This window comes from Delphinus delphis, chromosome 1 (assembly GCF_949987515.2).
Source record: "Delphinus delphis chromosome 1, mDelDel1.2, whole genome shotgun sequence".
NCBI classification, from domain to species: domain Eukaryota; kingdom Metazoa; phylum Chordata; class Mammalia; order Artiodactyla; family Delphinidae; genus Delphinus; species Delphinus delphis.
In genome coordinates, this window is record NC_082683.1 from 115514205 (window position 1) to 115532232 (window position 18028).

The window sequence follows — 18028 nt, forward strand, 5'->3', positions numbered from 1 at the left end:
CCTTTGAAGTTCAACCTGTTCCACTCTGCTGTCCTTCAGGCTCCTGTCCTCCCTCTGTCACTGTAGGTTGGCATCTTTGGGAAAATCCTGGTTGGATGTCACCTCAGCATTCTCCTCCCTCCTAAAGAATTAGGCTAGTTCCCTTGGGCCCCAGGGCACATGGGCCTCTTCTTTGTGTATCCATTTCTTCATTCTGTGAATTAAGGATGCGTGAAGTCCAGATGGGTTTCCATCCTAGGGGTGAGGGTGGAGGACAGTTCAGAGAATAGCTGCATGGGACACACCACACCAATTAGATTTAATGTTGGACCTCTCCTCTGAAATCCAGTGTTTTTGTTATAGAGATATAACAGAAAGCCCCCAATCTCACCCTCAGAGAGAGAAAAGAGGGTCGGCGCTTACTGCAGTTTGATGCCTGATTTCTGCTAATCCTGACGCTTCATTTGTTGACATCCTGACTTAGGTTTCAAGCTTTAGGTGGGGAGAGGTTACAGAGCTATCTGTAATTCTGGCATCAGAAGCAGTGTTTCCTATTCTTTGGGCCCTTTTGAGGTCTGTGAAACAGGCTACCATCATGTGAACACAGTTCACAGTAAACCTGCTGGATAGTCAGCTGGGGCTGTGGCAGCTAAGACATTCCCCACACTGTGTCAAATTACACACTTGCTGCCCAGCACCGGGGGTGTGCTCTGGGCGGGGCTGGGAGCACCCTAAGCCCTCTCTACCACCCTTTACCCTTCCCCAGCTCTCCTGCCAACGTCCCCCACACCGGCAGGACCTCCATTGCAGCCCAGCGCCCGGCACACGATAGGCGCCAAGCAAATGAACACCTGAATGCACGCAGAGACTTGGGTACCTGAAATGACGATTCTGCATATTTCATGCAGCCTTGGTGCTGAGTCACTTGCTGACCCATGATGTGGGAAGAGAGTACCGTATGAGGAAAGGCAAGGGTTTGAGTGAAGAAGGGAAGTCTGTCTTAAGGCTCTATTAAGACCTAAAGAATAACATATTGGAATGGTCACAGTGCAGGTGAAGATGACTCTGTTCTCATCTTTGGTCAGGTTAGAATGGATGACCAAAAAGTCTGAGACTATGTCTCAGAAAAAATTTTTTCATCAGAGAGGAGAAAAATCCCCAACAAGTCAGGAACAGAGAGGCTGGGAGTCTCCTACCCTGAGACTTTTTAATCACAGGGTTGGGTGAGAAGCTATCAGGACTGGAAGCCCTAAGACGCTGAGATGTTGAGAGAGCCTTGCCCTGCCAGAGGTGAAGTGTGCAAAGGTGCTTTTGAAGTATTATTATTCTAGGTAAGTGCGGGTTGCACACAATACTAATGACATTATAATAATACTTTTGCTTTCACTCACTCCAAGGAGTACATGTACTTTTCGCAAGCCTAGACTTTTATAGTGGGGGGTCAATCTTGGTGGGTTCAAAGCTATTGCCCCACTTCATGAAACTCAACTGGTTTCTTGGCATACTCTAAAGCAGAAATGCCCGATTATGTCGGATACTTGTGATACCCTACAATCCCTGTGTAGCGCCATCAACTCCAGTGTACGTGAAACCCTGGGGCCAAGAGCTCTGCCTGCTTGGGGTTAGCGACCCGATAGGCCAACGCATTTTTACACTTGGAGGTTTCCTGGGAGAAGGGCCTCTCTCCCCTGCCATCCAAACTTCCCGGCGCCCTCGTCGTCTCCCTTCCCCCACTCCCCCAGGGCAGGGTTTCCTTTGTAATTAATCCCAACGCTCAAACCAGAGGGGAGGAAAAAAGTGTTAATGAAGAGAGCGTCCCAGACTGACTGAGCGGTCGCCGCTCGCAGCTAGAACACCAAGTAATTAAATTATTTTTGGAAGCCGGGGGATATGGTGGCGACTGTGTCAGGGAAATCCCCGTATGCATGGGAAGAAGGGAGCATTTCTCGCCACTAATTAAAATCAGGGATGACTTTCTCTTCTCGCAGCCCTAGAGGGAGGAAAAACTCAATCTCTCCACGTCCCAGATTGCACTGGATTTCGTGTAGCCGGGTCTGGGCCCTAAAGAATTGAACACGGCCACCCCTCGGGGTCGGGGGGCTCTGTCTCCGACAGGCGGGTGGAGAAAAACAGCCCCAGGAGTTGCTGCGGGGTGGGCCCAGGACAGGAATCGAGACATCCCCCAGACCACCTTTCGGGGCCGGGGTCACAGTCCCGCCGGCAATTCCCGGGATCCAGGAGGGCCGCCAGGAATCTGGAGGCGAAGGGCTGGCGGGGGGGGCGCCGACTCTTGGAAGAGCGGGGCCGCAGACAATGGACGCGGCGGCGGGAGGGGCGGTGCCTGCGGGAACAGCCGGGAGGCGGCACCCGGGAGCGCGCGCTCCCCCGCCCCCTGCACCCCCTCGGCTCTCGTCCCCTCCCCCTCCGCCCCCTCCCCCTCCTCCGCCGGTTCCCGATCTGATTCCTGATCCCTGATTCCTTGATCCTTGGTCCCGCCATGGGAGCCTAAGCGCCCCGCATTCCCCCCGGCCCCCTGCCCCTGGGGCCCTGAGGGGGAAGAGACTGCGATCTGGGACGGAGAGGGGGCGACCAGACTCAGGAGCCCCCCTCTACACCCCCCCATCGTCCGCGCTGCCCGTCCGGGAGCGCGGAGTTCGTAGCGACCCGGAACGCTGCGGATACAAAGGCGCCGGACCGAGTGGGGCGCCGGCGGAGCCCACCCGGCAGTTCGCAGCGGCTGGTGAGTGCCGGGCCGAAGGGGCGCGGGCAAAGTTTGCAAAAAAAAAAAAGGAAACAGAAAAGGGGACAATCATGCAAGGGGCCAGGGGGTGCCCAGTCCCCCAGCGAGTGGGGTGGCGTATGGGGGAAGGGGGGCGCGGGGTAACCCCCTTCCGGTCCGTTCCCCCACTGCACAGCAGAGTGCCCCCCAACTTTGGGGAGAGGAAGGGGCGCGTGGGGAGGGGGCGGAGCCCGGGCCTGGAGAGCCGGGGACTTTCCTGGGCCCGGGGTCCGGCGCCCGGCGGGGGCCTTAATGTTACCGGGGGAGCCGGTTGAAGTCAAAGGCTGGGAGTGTGTGTTGGAGGTGGGGGGAGAGGCAGTGGAAGGATCGAAATCTGGAGGTGTTGGAAGGCGAGGGTGTTTAGGGGTGCATGCACACCTCAGAAGTGTGGGGAGGGCCGGGGGCAGGTATGCACTGAGGGTGTGATGTGGAGTCTGGGGAGACCCGCCCGAGAGTATAGGGGGTGTTCGTGCAGATCGAGGATGGGGATGGAGGCCAGAGACCCGGACACTGTGTTATCTATCGGGGCCCAGAGGACAGGCGCCGGCATCCCTCTCTCCACTCATATTTACCCATTTCAGGGGCTGTGGGCTCTGCATTGGTGAGTTTTAAAGGCCTGGTGGAGCATTAATGTGCATGATTCTTTGTTTTTGTGTGTGTGTGCACCTTGACGTGCTGCGTGTTCCTGCAGGTGGGTTTGGAGATGAAGGTGTTTTTCTGTGCCTGAGTGTGTGTGCACCCAGGGAGGAGCTGACCATGTATCTGTGGTGTGTTTGGATATGTATTTATGGGTATACTGTGGGGAAGGGGTGTGTATCTATGTGTGTGAACTGGGTGGGGGTTTATGGGAAAGAGATAGACAGGTACTGAGGAAGGTGGGTGTGGGGCAGAATGGGGCATACCTGGATAGGTGTGTGTGCATCTGTGTACTGGAAAGGGATGCGAGTGAATGTGTTCTCTTGTGTGTAAAACCTGTGCTGATAGATAAGTACCAGCGTGTGCCTGCCACACCACACACAGGTGGTGTGTGTATTTCTGAGTGTGTATTGGGGGTACTGCCACTTGCCTCTGCAGGCAGATTTTCCTGGCAGAGAGCCCCAAAGGAGGGCTGCCTGGAGGATCCTGAGGCTTCTTGGATGGCCCTGCCTTGGTTTTGAGGGTAGTGCCTTAAGTATCTGAGACCTATGGGTGGGAGTGAGTGGGCCATTTTATGAGGTGCCTGTTTTGGACAAGGGTGTGTGTTGTGGGGAATAGGGAACAGGGGTTCAGGTTGTAGTCCTAGAGGAATCTGGGGGATTGGAGGAGTCAGGGAGAAGAAAAAGAGGGACATCCTCTTATTCCACCTTATAGGTAGGGTTCTAGTGCTTGGAGAGGCTACATTCTTGGCTTCCCAGCCCAAGTTCAGGCCCCTCAGGCCACAGTTTTCTTGTAAAGCCATCTTGGAGTTTGCGGTTTCAGAGTCCACAAACTGCCCTGCCTCTAGGATCCTATAGTTCCCGAGGAGTCTGGGATTTTGGTATGGGATGGAGGCCGGAGGAAGGAGAGCCGGTGCGTAACATCTTGGGTTCCCTTCCCAAGGGAAGGGAAGGGGTTGAGAAGGTAGCATGGGAGCTCTGGGGAGGGCAGTGGAGGGTGTTTCTTCAGGAGTGTCTGCAGGTGTGTCTGTGTGGTTTATCACACTTTCTTTTTGCTGGTGAGAAGCATGATTGGGATGGAGCTGTGGTCTGGGACCAGGTCTCAGGGTGAGGAATAGGGGCTGAGCTTGCCAGGAGGACAGTTGTCCCTGTGGTGGGGAAGGGGTAGGCACTCATCCAGGGCTGTACTCACCGTCATGATGGTGCGGTGGGAAGTGGATGTATCTGTCCCCAGAGAAGCAGCATCTACGTTCTCTGTCTCTTTCCCTCTCTCTCTCTCTTTCATTCTTTCTCTTTTGGGATGAAGAGAAGGGGCTGGCCATCTTTGGGATGCATGCCTTGTTTGCCCATCTCACTCTCAGTCATTTTCCTTTTGCTGCCAGAGGTTAGATCGAGGCACCCAGTTTTAGGAGCTGAGGCTGTGAATGCACAGGCCCATTAGGGTCTCTGGGTAATTCCCTAATGGGAGTTCCTAATGGGCATGTGCAATTGGAATGTTCCCTTTTTAGCCCTCAGGGCTCCCCACCTTTCTTAAGCCCCCAGATTAAGAGCAGAAAATGTTGGGACTAGGGGTGGGGCAGAGAAGGAAAAGACTGGATTAAAAAAAATGCATGATTGCCCCAAACCTGACACCTATCTGATGGGTAAGGTTCCCAGGGCGAGTGAGGTTCTTGCATCTAGGATGGTGTGCTCTGGGGTACCTTCCAGGGTACCTTGTTTGCTCCTGGCCTCTCACTGCATGCATGATGTATTATACTGGTGTGTGTTGGGGGGCTCTTCCAAGGAGGAGAGGACTTGTGGTCAGACATTAGGAAAGGCCGCCTCTGAAAGTACTTCATACTGGAACTAGTGGCCGCGTTGCCCCCTCCTCCCCCATTGTCTTGCTTCTGCCCTCTCTCCCCCTAATTCTTCTGGGACCGGCCTCTCTGGTGTGCCCCCTCTGCTTCTCTGCTCCTTCGAGATCTGAGGAAGGGCCCCCTTCCCTGTCCCTAGAGCAGGACAGACTTTTATCTGCTTACTTGGTTTCCAAGAGGTCCTTTCAGTTAGAGGGGGATCAACTTGACTAACAGAAGCTTTGTGGGGAACAGTGAAGAGATCTGGGATGCCCATCATCCCCTGAGCTTGAGGGTCTTCAGTTTTCCTTGGTATTCCTCCCTGAGCAGCTCCCCACACTGTGAGGCCAAAGGGAAGCGTCCAGCAGAGTTGCCTGGAATTAGTACTTAATAGTGTTGTGACATTGGGCAGGTTCTTAAAACCTATTCCTCAGCCTCTTAGATGTCTTAAGACACTATCCTCAAGACTGCCCTGGTGGTCCAGCGGTTAAAACTCTGTGCTCCCAGTGCAGGGGGCCCGGGTTCGATCCCTGGTCAGGGAGCTAGAACCCACATGCCACGACTAAAAGATCCTGCACGCCGCAACAAAGATCCCGCCTGCCGCAACTAAGACCTGGCGCAGCCAAATAAATAAATAAATATTTACAAAAAAAAAAAAAGGCACTATTCTCCCTCCCCAGATTGGGCCTTCCTCCAGGAGCCTCTAGTGGCCTCCTTCCCTGGGTTTTAGCCTGCTCTTAAATTATAGTTTGGCCATTTCCTAGTTCTGAGACCTCAGATAGAGTAGATAACTTTTGAAGCCTCACCTGTAAAATGGAGTTAATAATAGGCCCTACCTCTTAGGTTTATGAGGATTAAATGAAGTAATATAGAGAGAGTACTTCACACAGTGCCTGGCACTTGGGAAGCCCTCAGTAAACGTTACCTGGAATGGTTTGGGTTCTGACTGATGATTATTAAAGGCGTGAGTTCTGGGTTGGGGAGGAGAGCTAGGCCTTGGTTCTGCACTTCCTCTGGCAGACCATATTGGGCACTGCCTACTGTTTGCCAGGTGCTGTGTGAAGCACAAGGGATGGAGGGGTGAATAAGACTGGCTTTCGTAGGGAAAATGTGCGTAAACATGCCAATTCACTGAAACCCAGTGAGTAGTATATGGAGGTGTGTTCAGGAGGCCACCGGAAGAGCAAGAGTGCTTGGTCCTGGCATGGGTGTCAGGGAGGGTTCCTGGAGGAGATGTGACCTTAGCTGGATTTTTTTTTTTTTTTTTTTTTTTTTTTGCGGTACGCGGGCCTCTCAAAAATATGGAACGCTTCACGAATTTGTGTGTCATCCTTGCACAGGGGCCATGCTAATCTTCTCTGTATCGTTCCAATTTTTTAGTATATGTGCTGCCGAAGCGAGCACAGTTGGATGTTTTTTAACTGAGATGAAATTCACATCACATAAAATTAGACATTTTAGGGACTTCCCTGGTGGTCCAATGGTTAAGACTTTGCAAGGGGTGCAGGTTCGATCCCTGGTCGGGGAACTAAGATCCCGCATGCCGCGTGGTGTGGGCAAAAAAAAAAAAAAAGAGCCATTTTATTATTTATTTATCTATTTGGCCACGCCGTGCGGCTTGTGGGATCTTAGTTCCCCGACTAGGGATCGAACCCGCACCCTCGGCAGTGAAAGTGCAGAATCCTAGCCAGTGGACCGCCAGGGAATTCCCTAAAATTAGTCATTTTAAAGTGAACAGTGGCACTTTGTACACCCACAGTGTTGTGCAGCTACCACCTCTATCTAAAAACACTTTCCTTATCCCCAAAAGGAAACCTGTACCCATTAAGGATACAAGTTAATGTATCCTCCCCATTCCTTACCTCCCAGCCCCTGGCAACCCCCAATCTGCATTCTGTCCCTATGGATTTACCTATTCTGCTGTTTTATATAAATGGAATTATACAATGTGTGACCTTTTGTCTTGCTTCCTTCACTTAACATAATTTTTTCAAGGTTCATCCGCGTTGTAGCATCACACCTCCACTCCTTTTCGTGGCTGAATCATATTCCACTGTGTGGACCAACCTTAGCTGGATTTAAAGGATGAGTTAGGCAGGCAGGGAGGGGCCTGGGGAGGGTGCTGCAGGTAGAGGCTGAGCATGAGCTAGAAGGAACCCGGGGTGCTGGTGAGCCACATGCTGCCGGTGTTATTGGATCTTGAAGTATTAACTGGGGTTTTGGCCTCAGTTTCCCTGCCTATAAAATGAAGTCCTTTGTGGTTGGCTGGGGCTGGAGGCATTAGGGAGAGGAGAGGCTGGGATATTTTATTGCCTCTTCTCAGAGTCTGGGTCGCAGATGGGACTTTTTAAAACTTGCTCTTTCTTCCTCTTTCCTGGGCAGCTCCCTCCAGTATGCATCTGCCCTCATCCCTGTGGGTACCCGTCTTCCTGTTTTACTGGGCATTGACTTCCCCTCTCTCTGAATTGACCTGAAATTTCTCTCACGCTCTCCAGGTGGGTAACCCTGTTCATGGGGAGATTTTGGTAGCAGAGGTGAAGGAAAAGGCCTGGGAGTAAATCCTACTCACACTCGTTCCCCAGCAGCCTTCCCTGTTTTTTTTTTTTTTTTTTTTTTTGCGGTACGCGGGCCTCTCACTGCTGTGGCCTCTCCCATTGCGGAGCACAGGCTCCGGTCGCGCAGGCCCAGCGGCCATGGCTCACCGGCCCAGCCGCTCCGCGGCACGTGGGATCCTCCCGGACCGGGGCACGAACCCGCGTCCCCTGCATCGGCAGGCGGACTCTCAACCACTGCGCCACCAGGGAAGCCCTTGGGCAACCTTCTGTCACCTCTTGTCTTGTGATGTGGAGAGAAATGAGGTGGGTCAGGAAGACTCTCTCCATCCCTTTCTCCACACTGCTTGGTTCAGAGTAGGAGGCAGAGGCCTTGTGTGGTGGCGCCCTTTGGAAATTAGGTGTTGCTGTGCTTGTCTGATGCCCCTGGCAAGGCTGGTAATTACAGACATGACAGCTGGGAACGGGTTTGGGAGAAGTGGGCTTAGAATCAGCAGAGCTGAGGATTTCCTGGTAATCAGGGTGGGGCAGTGAGAGGGGAGAGTGGGAAGAAGTTGGGGGCTGCAGTGGGGCGGGAGGCTTGGGGCCCCCTTCTCCTGCCACTCCACACACAGCTGAGCTTAGCGCCTGCAGGAGAGAAGGAGGTGATTAGAGCCCAGGCCCCGCCTCACTGTAAATGTGGAAGGAGGGAGGGGAAGAGAGAGGCTGGAGGATCCAGGAGCCCCTGAGGAAAGAGGCAGAGAGTGTGATGAGGGGTTTTGGCTGCTCTCTCAGACCTGGGTGTGGTCTAAGTTAGAGAGGGACCGTCATTTGGGGGCTGGGCCAGCACTGTAGCCAAAGTGTTGTTTCCATCTTATTCTGGGTGGGGTCTTACTTCTCACAATGAGGTTATGGGAACAGGGAGTGAAGGGGATTGGCTGTGCACCCTCTATAGTAGAAAGAGGTGGAAAGTAACATTTTATTGAGCATCTGTTACATGCTTGACTCCGTGATATTCTGTATACATTATTTCATTGAACGCTCGACCTTCTGAAGTTGGCACAATTATCCCCATTTTACAGATAAGAAAACTGAGGTTTAGAGAGGGCAAGCAACTCATCTAAGATTACATAGCTCCTCAGAGGCTATGCTAGGTCTATCTGATGTCGTTTCTCTTCCGTTTCCCAAAGTGCTCTTTCCACCTTTCCCTCCTCTCATTTCATTTAGTTCAGGTTTTGTTCATTATTGCCTTTCATCTCGAACTTGAATAATTCCCCTACCTCCTGAAAAGCAGACATGAGTCCAGATGTCAGCCTGAGGAGTAGAGAACTCTACCCTTGAGGGAGGGTGTCAGTCTGCTGGAGGAATGGGGTCTCCTAGGAGGAGCACCTTGTTGTCACAGCCTGGGGCAGGCCTGCCACCTGGGCGGAACATCCCCGGGGGGCTGGCCTGTTCCTGTCTGCTGGGTCACTTCACATGTGGGGGCTCCGGCCACCATAACCCATGGAGTCTTGTTTTGATTGGAAGGGCCTGGCCCTCGTTGTCTGTAGAATTTTCCAGCAACCCCCTAACAATATCCCTCAGACCCCAGAGAGTTTCACCAGAGAGTTCGTGGCTCCCCCAGTCTGGCTAGAAGAGAGAGTGTGTCTGTGTGTGAGGGTCTGGGGAGGGGGCTCTGGCTTTTTCGGGTGAGTGGAGGTACACAGGAACAGGTGCTGAGCCCGAGGTGTGAATGCAGTAACTTGGAAAGCAACCGAGTGTGAACAGAAACACTTATTTTTGTCCCCTGCTTTACTCCAAGATTGGGGTGGCAGATTTAAGGGTTGGGGGATGTTGAGTCTCCTCAGAAAGAGTGAAAACCTCAGGTGGTGGGTTTGTCAAGACAGTGGGGGTTGGTTGGTGCTTGGGCCTTTCAGCTGGCTCGGTTTTCCTAGATAAGAACCGGCTGATTTACCAGGTCAGAGGCCCTGGAGTGAAGCAGGAGGAGAAGGTTTTCAGAACGGGCAGACCCAGGGAGAGCCAGGCCTGCCACCCGCACCCCTAGTCACACGGCGTCTTGCACCCTTAGGCCCTCCCTACTGCTTTCCCCACACAAACCGACCTTTGTTGCTAGGGTCCCCACGTCACAGCTGTCCCCGTCCACGTGCAGACCTGAGGTTGGCTGACTCCTCATCCCGAGGGGATGCTTTCTACTTGCCCCCCCTCCCGCCGAGGCGGGCGCTGGGTGAGCAGGCTTTGAAGGTCTCTTGGGGTCAGGGACAGGTGGGGCCCACCTAGGACAGTAGGCTAAGAAGAGGCGGAGGCATTTTGTTTTCCGTGAGGGTGGGCATGTGGAGCGCACAGGAGTTGGCCTCTGGGTCAACGTGGCTTGCCCGCCTCCCGTTGTCCACCTTCTCCTGTCCCTGGGGACAACTCAAGGTGCCTATTTTCCTTCTCGGCTCTTCCGCAGCTTACGTGGTGGGCACGTAGGGGCTGGTCCTTTGCCCTAGCTGAGGGAGGAAGAAGCTCAGAGCCTGGTGGGTGGGAATTATGGGGCCTGCTCATTGGTGAAAATTTAACAGAGCATCCAGGCATCTAGAAGCCCCGGTTACCTTCTCCCCAGCTTAGCATCCTGTCTCCCCTCTGGCTTCCACCTGGGACAGATGCCAAAGGGATTACTGGCCCCTTCTACCGAGCACTCCTTCCTCCCACCCAGTGTTCCTTTCCAGACCGACTGGGAATGGGTCTGGGGGAGGCAGGGAATGCAGCGCTATGGTGTGTGTGCAACATGCGTGTACTTGTGTGCAGTGCGTTGGGGGCAGGGACTTTCTGAGAGCCGGGGTGGGGGTGGGCGTGCTGGAGAGAAAGCAGAGCAGGTCTTTACAGAACCTGCCTGGCCAGGGTGGGTGGAGCTGGGCGGGGCAGGCAGGAGCCATTCCAGGTTTCAGAGGGGGAATACGAGGTGTACACGTGCCTGTGTCTGTGCTTAAGTGTGTCTGTGGATTTGGAGGGTCCTCGGTCTCCCCCTCTGCTTTAGATCGAGAGAAATTAAGGAAGTAGGTGGAGAAGGGCTTGGTTGTGGCTTCCCTAGCTCCTCTGCAGTTAGAATGCAAGCTCAGGTATCCTGGCCGGGAGCCCGATCCATGGGCCCTCCCCGGCTGTGCTCCTTGCACTGGGGTCTGGTGGTGAACAGCTGCTCTGGAAGCATAGACTGTCTGCATGACCCAAGCACAGCTCTTCCCCTGCTACTCAGCCCAGTGAGGAGAGGGAGCCTGCCCCCTGCCCCAGGGCTCTAAGGAGGGGGAGCTCATGTCTGGGGCCGTCCTGGGAGAGTGCCCACTAACAGGGCAGGGGCGGGGCTTTGTGCCAACTTTTGGACATCTGCTTCCGGCTCTTTCCTAGCCCTCAGCCCACTGAGATCCAGCTGTTCTCTCTGGCCTCCTGGACAGCGCTGTCACTTAAGGACACAGGGGCCTTTTTCAGGGTACAGGAATGGGGGGGGCAAAATCCCATTTTTGGTCTAGGGCCTGGGGCTGGTCCTGGCCCACTTTGTGCCTTAGTTCTTTTCGTGGTAGGGAGAACCCAGCATGGGCCTCCTGGGATGCAGGATTCGTCCGTGGCGCAAGGCTGGATGGGAATGAGGAAGGAACACTGAGATCCTCAGTCAGGAGCGGTCGGTGGGTGGAGGCAGAAACCAGCCCTTACAGGGGAAGGGGCTCTTCAGTCTCAACTGTCTCAACAAGCTTAGGCCTGTCTAGTCTCTGTCCCTTTGTCACTGAGGAAGAGGGGGTAGGGCAGGAGCCAGCGAATTCTCTCCTGTCCTGGCCATCTTATAGTCTTGGCTATTCCAGGAACCAGAGTCCAGGAGGAGTGTCGTGGAGGAACCTGGTCTCACTCCAAGAGGAGCATGCCTCAGAGTCAACAGTGTTAGTGAGATCTTTCTAACAGTGGAGGCCAGAAAGGGCTGCCTCGGATGTACTACCATGAGCTAGCACCCTTCTTTCTTCGGGCCCTACCTTTTTATCTGTAAAACTTGGGGTTGCACCTGGAAGGCCTCTTCTAGCTTAGTGCTGGGACCTACCGAGAGTTGGGTGGGTCAATCCACTGTCTCCTCCTGTGGTGGTGGGGGGCGTGGAGAACGATGTGGGCACAGTCAGAGGTTCTGGAACCTCCCTCTCCTCCCTGGGAGCTTGTTAGGTGCTGCATTTTCCTCCCACATCGGACACCTCCTGCCTCTACCAGTGTCTGACAGGGCGGCCTGGATTGAGCACATCCGTGAAACTCAGGGAGTGATGTGGCAAAGAGGAGAAACCAAGTGGGACAGTTAGTTGTGACTTGGAATCTGCTCTCCCTCACACTAGCTGATGTCTTGGCAAGGTGCTTGGTCTCTCTGGGCAGATCTAGCTCCTTGGATACTGGGCTGGGAGATGGGACTTCTGGTGCCCCCCAGGAGGGTGGGCATCCAGCACTTTGGGTGGAACTCACATTGATATCCTTGGACAGAGGCAGTGGTAGGTGAAGCTTAGGGAGCCATGGGGCTGGGGGCCCACATGTCCACACCTCCCATGATTTGTAGTGGGGAAGAGGGTGCAGGGCACATGCAGTAAGACTTAGGCTCTTGTGTAGGAATCAGAGACCTTTTCAAAAAAATTGAAGTATAGTTGACTTACACTGTTGTGTTAGTTTCAGATGTACAGCACAGTGTTTAAGTATTTTTGAAGATTATAGGAATCAGAGACCTTTAATGGGCAAGGGTCCACAGACTCCTCTGCAGGAAGGGTCTAAAGAGGTGATATGCCCATTTCCTTGCATCCAGGCAGGACCACCCTTCCCCATCCTGGCCTGAGGAGAGGAAGGCCATTTGTTTAAAAACTGGCCCTATCGGAGTACTGCTCCTGTAGGATGAAAACTTTTGGCTTCCTGTCCTCTTTCTTATCTTCTTCCCCCCTCCAGCTGGAAGTGCATTCTGAAATCCCACACAAGCGCCTTCCGCTGCGCCTCGGGTCTGGAACTCCCAGCCCTGTCCTCGGTAAGGACGAGGAACTGCAGGCGCCCTTTCTGAGTGCATGTTTGTGTTCTGTCCCCTCCCCACCTTCTTCTCTACCTGGTTGCCCTGCTCCCACAGTTCCTTCCGCCAGCCCGATCTGGGTCCTGTCTCTGCCTCCTTTCCCCACCCCAGGCCTGAAAGGAGCTGGGACTGGGTGGTGGGATAGCCCCGGGCTAGAGCAGCAGGGGGAGGTGGTGACCACGCCGGCGGCCGTCTGGTCATTGGTCCTCAGCACGCGCCTCGCGTGGGGCTGCCTGCGTCTGTGTCCGAGGCCTTGTCTGCCTAGGCTGCTCCTCTGAGTGGGGCAGTGGGGAAGGGGCTAGTCTTGGTCTGACTTTTGGCCAACACAAACCCCTCCGATGCCTCCCACCCCACCCAGGGCCTTACTCCCTTTGCCTGTTGCCGGGTTTTGAGTGTATTTTTTCCAGAGGCCTCTGATTGTTTCCTGAAGAAACCCGATCCCAGAGCTCATACAAAAGCTGGGGCCGCCAGAGGAGAAACCCCATTCTCTCCCCCTCTGTCCCTACCCCCCCACCTCTATAACCTCTCTCGCTTGGGATGCTGGGTATGGGTTCCAGGACCTGGCTGCCATCACCTAGGCAACAGGGGGCTTTGGTTGCCATGGTGATCAATGTGGGAGAAGCTGGGCAGCAGGGACAAAAGCCCCCACATTTCCCCCCCCAGCCCTCCTCCCAGTCCTCTTGGGATGATACTGAGACACATTCCATTAATTTTATTTCTGAAAGGCCTTTGGAGGGGAGAAGGGTCTCCTTTTTGTGACGGCCGCTCTCTTCCCTCCCACTCTCCTCTCTGGCCAACCCCAGATAATCCATGGTTGGTTTGAGCAGGGGACCGGGTGAGTGTGTTTGTGTGTCTGGGGTGGGGTGGGGGCAAGGTGAAAAGCAATGGAACACATTCCCTTTTACAGCCTCCCACCCCCCAAACCAGGGCACTCCCTGCCCTGCAGCAAGTCTGGACTTCCCTCCCAGTCCTGTCATGCCTCCCACATTTCCACTTGTTGATCTCATCCAGCGATCCCCTCCCCCACTCTCTTCCCTGGGAACGCTGCCCACCCGGGAGACCCTCCAAACCCCTGATTCCTGAGACCGATTAAACAAGGGGAACTTCTGCCCTTCTCTTTGCTCACCTCCCATCCTTCCCCACAGCCTCTCCAGTGCTTGGATTAGTTCCCTGGGGTATTTGAGGGGACAGCAGGCAAGGGCCTCAGAAATTGGGTTCATTTTTGGCCCCTCTCTTTGGTAGGGGAGGAAGGAGCATGTTTTGGTGCTTTCTGGGCACCTTGAGTTGGGTTGGTAGGGGTGGGAGAAGCAGGCCAGGGGAGCTGGGTTTATGTTGGGTCTTTAATGAGTAGCTGGGAGGAAGGTAGGGAGCTTTAGGCCAGGGCAGCTTAGAACAAAGGGCTGGGAGGGGACTGGCACCCTTGTCTGGTTTGAAATTTATCTGTAGGGGAAGTACAATGGCATCAGCTTCCCTCCTGGGTGTGTTTGAAGTGGTGGTTCTGGTCTGGTGTGTGTGTGCGCGCGTGCGCGCGCGCGCGTGTGTGTGTGTGTGTGTGTGTGTGTGTGTGTGTGTGTGACTTTAGTTGTACAAGCAGCAGGATTTATTTATACTACCTCTTTCCCAGGTCTCAGAGGAAGCATCTGGGGATTAGAGTAGGAATGATCCTGAAGCCAGAGTGTATTAATTGCTTAACTTATTACTTGCTGAGCAGTTTATTAAAGTACTTCTTTTACCCCCAGGATACGTACAGCAACCGCACGAGGTGTGTATCATTTTCCCTATTTTACCAATGAGCCTACCAGGCTGCCAAGCACAGAGAAGTTAAGTAACTTGCACATGGTCACACAGCTCATCAGTGGGACAGTTAGGCTTGGAATTCAGACACTTGGCTGCAAACCCCAGGCTCTTTTTGCTGTTGGCTCAGGCAGACATGAGAATTCAGGCTGGGGAGATGGAGAGTCTGGGTTCTGGTGTCTCTGTCTGGACTGGAGTCCATGGCAGTCCTTTTCGTCTTTATTTCTCCACCTGTCTCACTCTGTAACCCAGCTCTCTTTGAACCTCCTGGTGAAATTCAATTTTTAGGAGGATGACTAGAAAGAATAAGCTGAACCACAGCAAGAGAGCTGCAGGTGATGTGTCTGGACTGTATCAGGGACTAGACCAGTAGAATGGGTTCTTGGGGGAGACGGGGTAGTGGAGCCCAACATGTAATTAACAGACAGGGAGATGAACAGGGCCTTGTTTGTAGCAAAGGTTTTTAGAAAGGTTTAGGGTGGGTTAAGGTCCTGTGTCTCTGTTTTCCTAAGTATGTTTCTGTCACACACTTGCCTTGACATGGGGCTACTGACAGACATCACTAGGCCGTGGAGTGCCTCCACGTAACTCTGTTAGGAGGATAAATGAATGGATTTAGCATTGATTTCACCTCCGTACAGTCGTTGCAGTTTCCCTGAGAGTCAGGTGGGTATTAGTTACTTGCTATCTGCCCATGGGAAGGCGGTAGATACAAATATGTATCAATCGTAGTTCTTATTCTCAAGTTACTGATGGTTCAGTTCAGCTAGAGAAAAGTTAACAACTACATAAAGCAAATGAACGTACCTGACCTCTGGCAGCACCCGGCTGATTTTATTCCTACCTTGAAACGCTCTAATTCTTGGCTGCATGACAGCCACTCTTCTGGCTTCCAGGCTCCTCTGGCCTTGCCTTCTCAGCCCCTTTGCCTGATCCCTTTCCTCGGACACGTTTACATATTGGAGTTCTCAGGGACCCCCTATTTAACCCTCTCCCTGGGTAATCTCATCCATTCCCTTAACCTTGCACGCCATCCATACCTCCAGCTCAGACTCTTTTCTGAGTCCAGGACACCAGCTGCCTGTTCCACAGCCTGTCTCACAGCCATGAACTCAGCACACTGGAAACTGAACTCACCAACTTCCTCCCCAGTCTTCCCACCTAATAATGGCACGACCACCTACTCTCTTGCTCAGGCCAGAGATCTTGACGTTCCCCTCCCCCTCACGCAGTCCAATTAAGTCCTGTTGGTCCTACCACCAACATATGTCGCAAAAGTGACTATTTCCCATCTCCTCTGCTGCTCTGCCCCATCCAAGCCTCACCACTGTAGTCGCTTTTTTGTTTTTCAATTTTAATTTTATTTATTTATTTTTGGCTGCGTTGGGTCTTCGTTGCTGCACGCGGGCTTTCTCTCGTTGCGGCGAGTGAGGGCCACTCTGCATCGCGGTGTGCAGGCTTCTCACTGCGGTGGCCTCTCTTGTTGTGGAGCGTGGGCTCCAGGCATGCGGGCCTCAGCAATTGTGGCACACGGGCTCAGTAGCAGTGGCTTGCGGGCTCTAGAGCACAGGCTCGGTAGTTGTGGCTCGTGGGCTCTAGAGCGCAGGCTCAGGAGCTGTGGCGCACGGACCTAGTTGCTCCGCGGCATGTGGGATCTTATCTGACCAGGGATCGAACCTGTGTCCCCTGCATTGGCAGGCAGACTCCTATTCACTGCGCCACGAGGTTAAGCCCAGTAGTTGCTTCTTTACTCATCTCCCTACTTCTGCTTTCTCCTCTCTCCAGTCCATACCTGCATAGCTAAAACCCTTTGCAGGCTTCCCATGAGCTCTTCCCCTGACCCATGGAGTTTGCAATAAGCCGGACCCCGGCCACCTCTTCAGCCTCACCTTCCACTGCCCTCTCCCTTCCGCAGCTCCGGCTCCACTGGTCCACCCAACTCTACTGCCTTTGGCCTTCCACGGGGGATTCTGAGCTCTGCAGGCTTTGCCCTCCGCTCTGCCTGCTTAACTCCTGTGCTCTTTCAGGCTTGGCTGTTGCTTTCTGGAACCACTCAGTTTAAACGAGCCCCGCTCCCCAGACTTGCCTGTCATACTGTCCTCATTATTCTCCTTTCATCACTGATGTAGTTAGTCGTGTATACTCACCTGTTTACTTGTTTAGCGTGCACCTGCCCCGCTAGATTGTGAACTCAGGGTCTTTTCACCACTGTACCCAGGGCCTAGCAGGGTACATGGTTCCTAGAAGGAGCCTAAGCAAGAGCTGGTGACTCAGCGAGTGAAGGTAGGAAATGACTGCTCAGTGCGCGGGGATGATGATGGTGGGGTCGGGGCTGGAGGGGAAGATGTAACATTGGGTGCTGGGGGAGGGGGGGGCTTTCGTGAGGGGGTAGGGGCTGCGCTCTGAGGAATGAGCAGGATTTGGCTGAGCGTGAGAGAGGAGGCGAGAAGGAGAGGTCCTTCTCCCTGCAGAATTAGAAGGTGAAAGTATAGAAGAAAGATGCTGCCCCTCGGTAAGCTCATGACCTTGCCTAGTCCAGGATGTTAGGTTGTCAGAGAATGATTTCTACCCGGCTTTTCCTCCTGCCCCCCACCACGTGATCCGTAGTTTCCATTCCTTACCCCCGCTTTGTGAGCACACACAAGCACACACACGCACACACACACAGCCTCAGGGGGAGCCGCCAACTTGACCTGGCAGTAACTGTGGGTGTGTTTGCCGTAGATGCTGGGGGGCGGATGCCAGGAGAAGCAGCCACAGGCAGTCCCCTGTGGGCACACTCAGAACTTATGAGCGGGAGGAGATGAGGGGAGAGAAGGAGAGGCTTGGGGCAGCCTCTGGGCAGAGCTAGCTGCCTCCTGCTGTGGTCTCCACTGGTCCAACCAGTTGGCCTGGCCAGAACCTGCCTTCTCCAAGTCTTAGTTTTCCTGGCTGAGAATAGGAAAGCATTGCCTGGTTCTCCCCAGCAGGGGGTCCAGTGTTGGGTCATTCTGGGTGGCCTTTGCTGGCCCTCTTCCCCCACCCCTGTGCCCTGGGCACAGTCTGGGGGTGCTCTTTCTAGGAGGCAGGGCAGGAGGAACTGGGCCCACTGGACAGAGCAGGAAGCTGGGTGCAATATTCTCAGGTAGTGGCAAGGCTGCCCTGAGCTTCCCGCAGCCGCCTCTTGGGGATGGCCTTCCTCTCCACTCTGACCCCACGGAAAGCTCCGGCTCCCCCCTAATCAGCTGCTTCCTCTCCTCAGGACGGCCGCTTGATTTTCTCTGAGACCAGCCCACCCGTCCAGCAAAATAGAGTCCCTCAGGGTGACGGTTGATTTTCTAAAGGTGCCCCTTGGCCTGAAGAAGTCGGTGCTAAAGGAGGTGGCAGTGGGGCCCCCCAAAAGGCCCCAGCCTGTGGCCCTGGAGCGCTACAAGGCGCGGCGTTCAGACGCC

At 54.1% G+C, this 18028-nt stretch overlaps 1 non-coding gene across 1 annotated transcript; it reads right to left on the reverse strand.

Annotated features, from left to right (window-relative positions):
• Positions 1-6520: 6520 nt before the first annotated feature.
• On the reverse strand, positions 6521-6629 carry LOC132416794 (U6 spliceosomal RNA). The gene has a single exon (XR_009517726.1). It is a non-coding gene; the product is annotated as a U6 spliceosomal RNA (small nuclear RNA).
• Positions 6630-18028: the final 11399 nt, after the last annotated feature.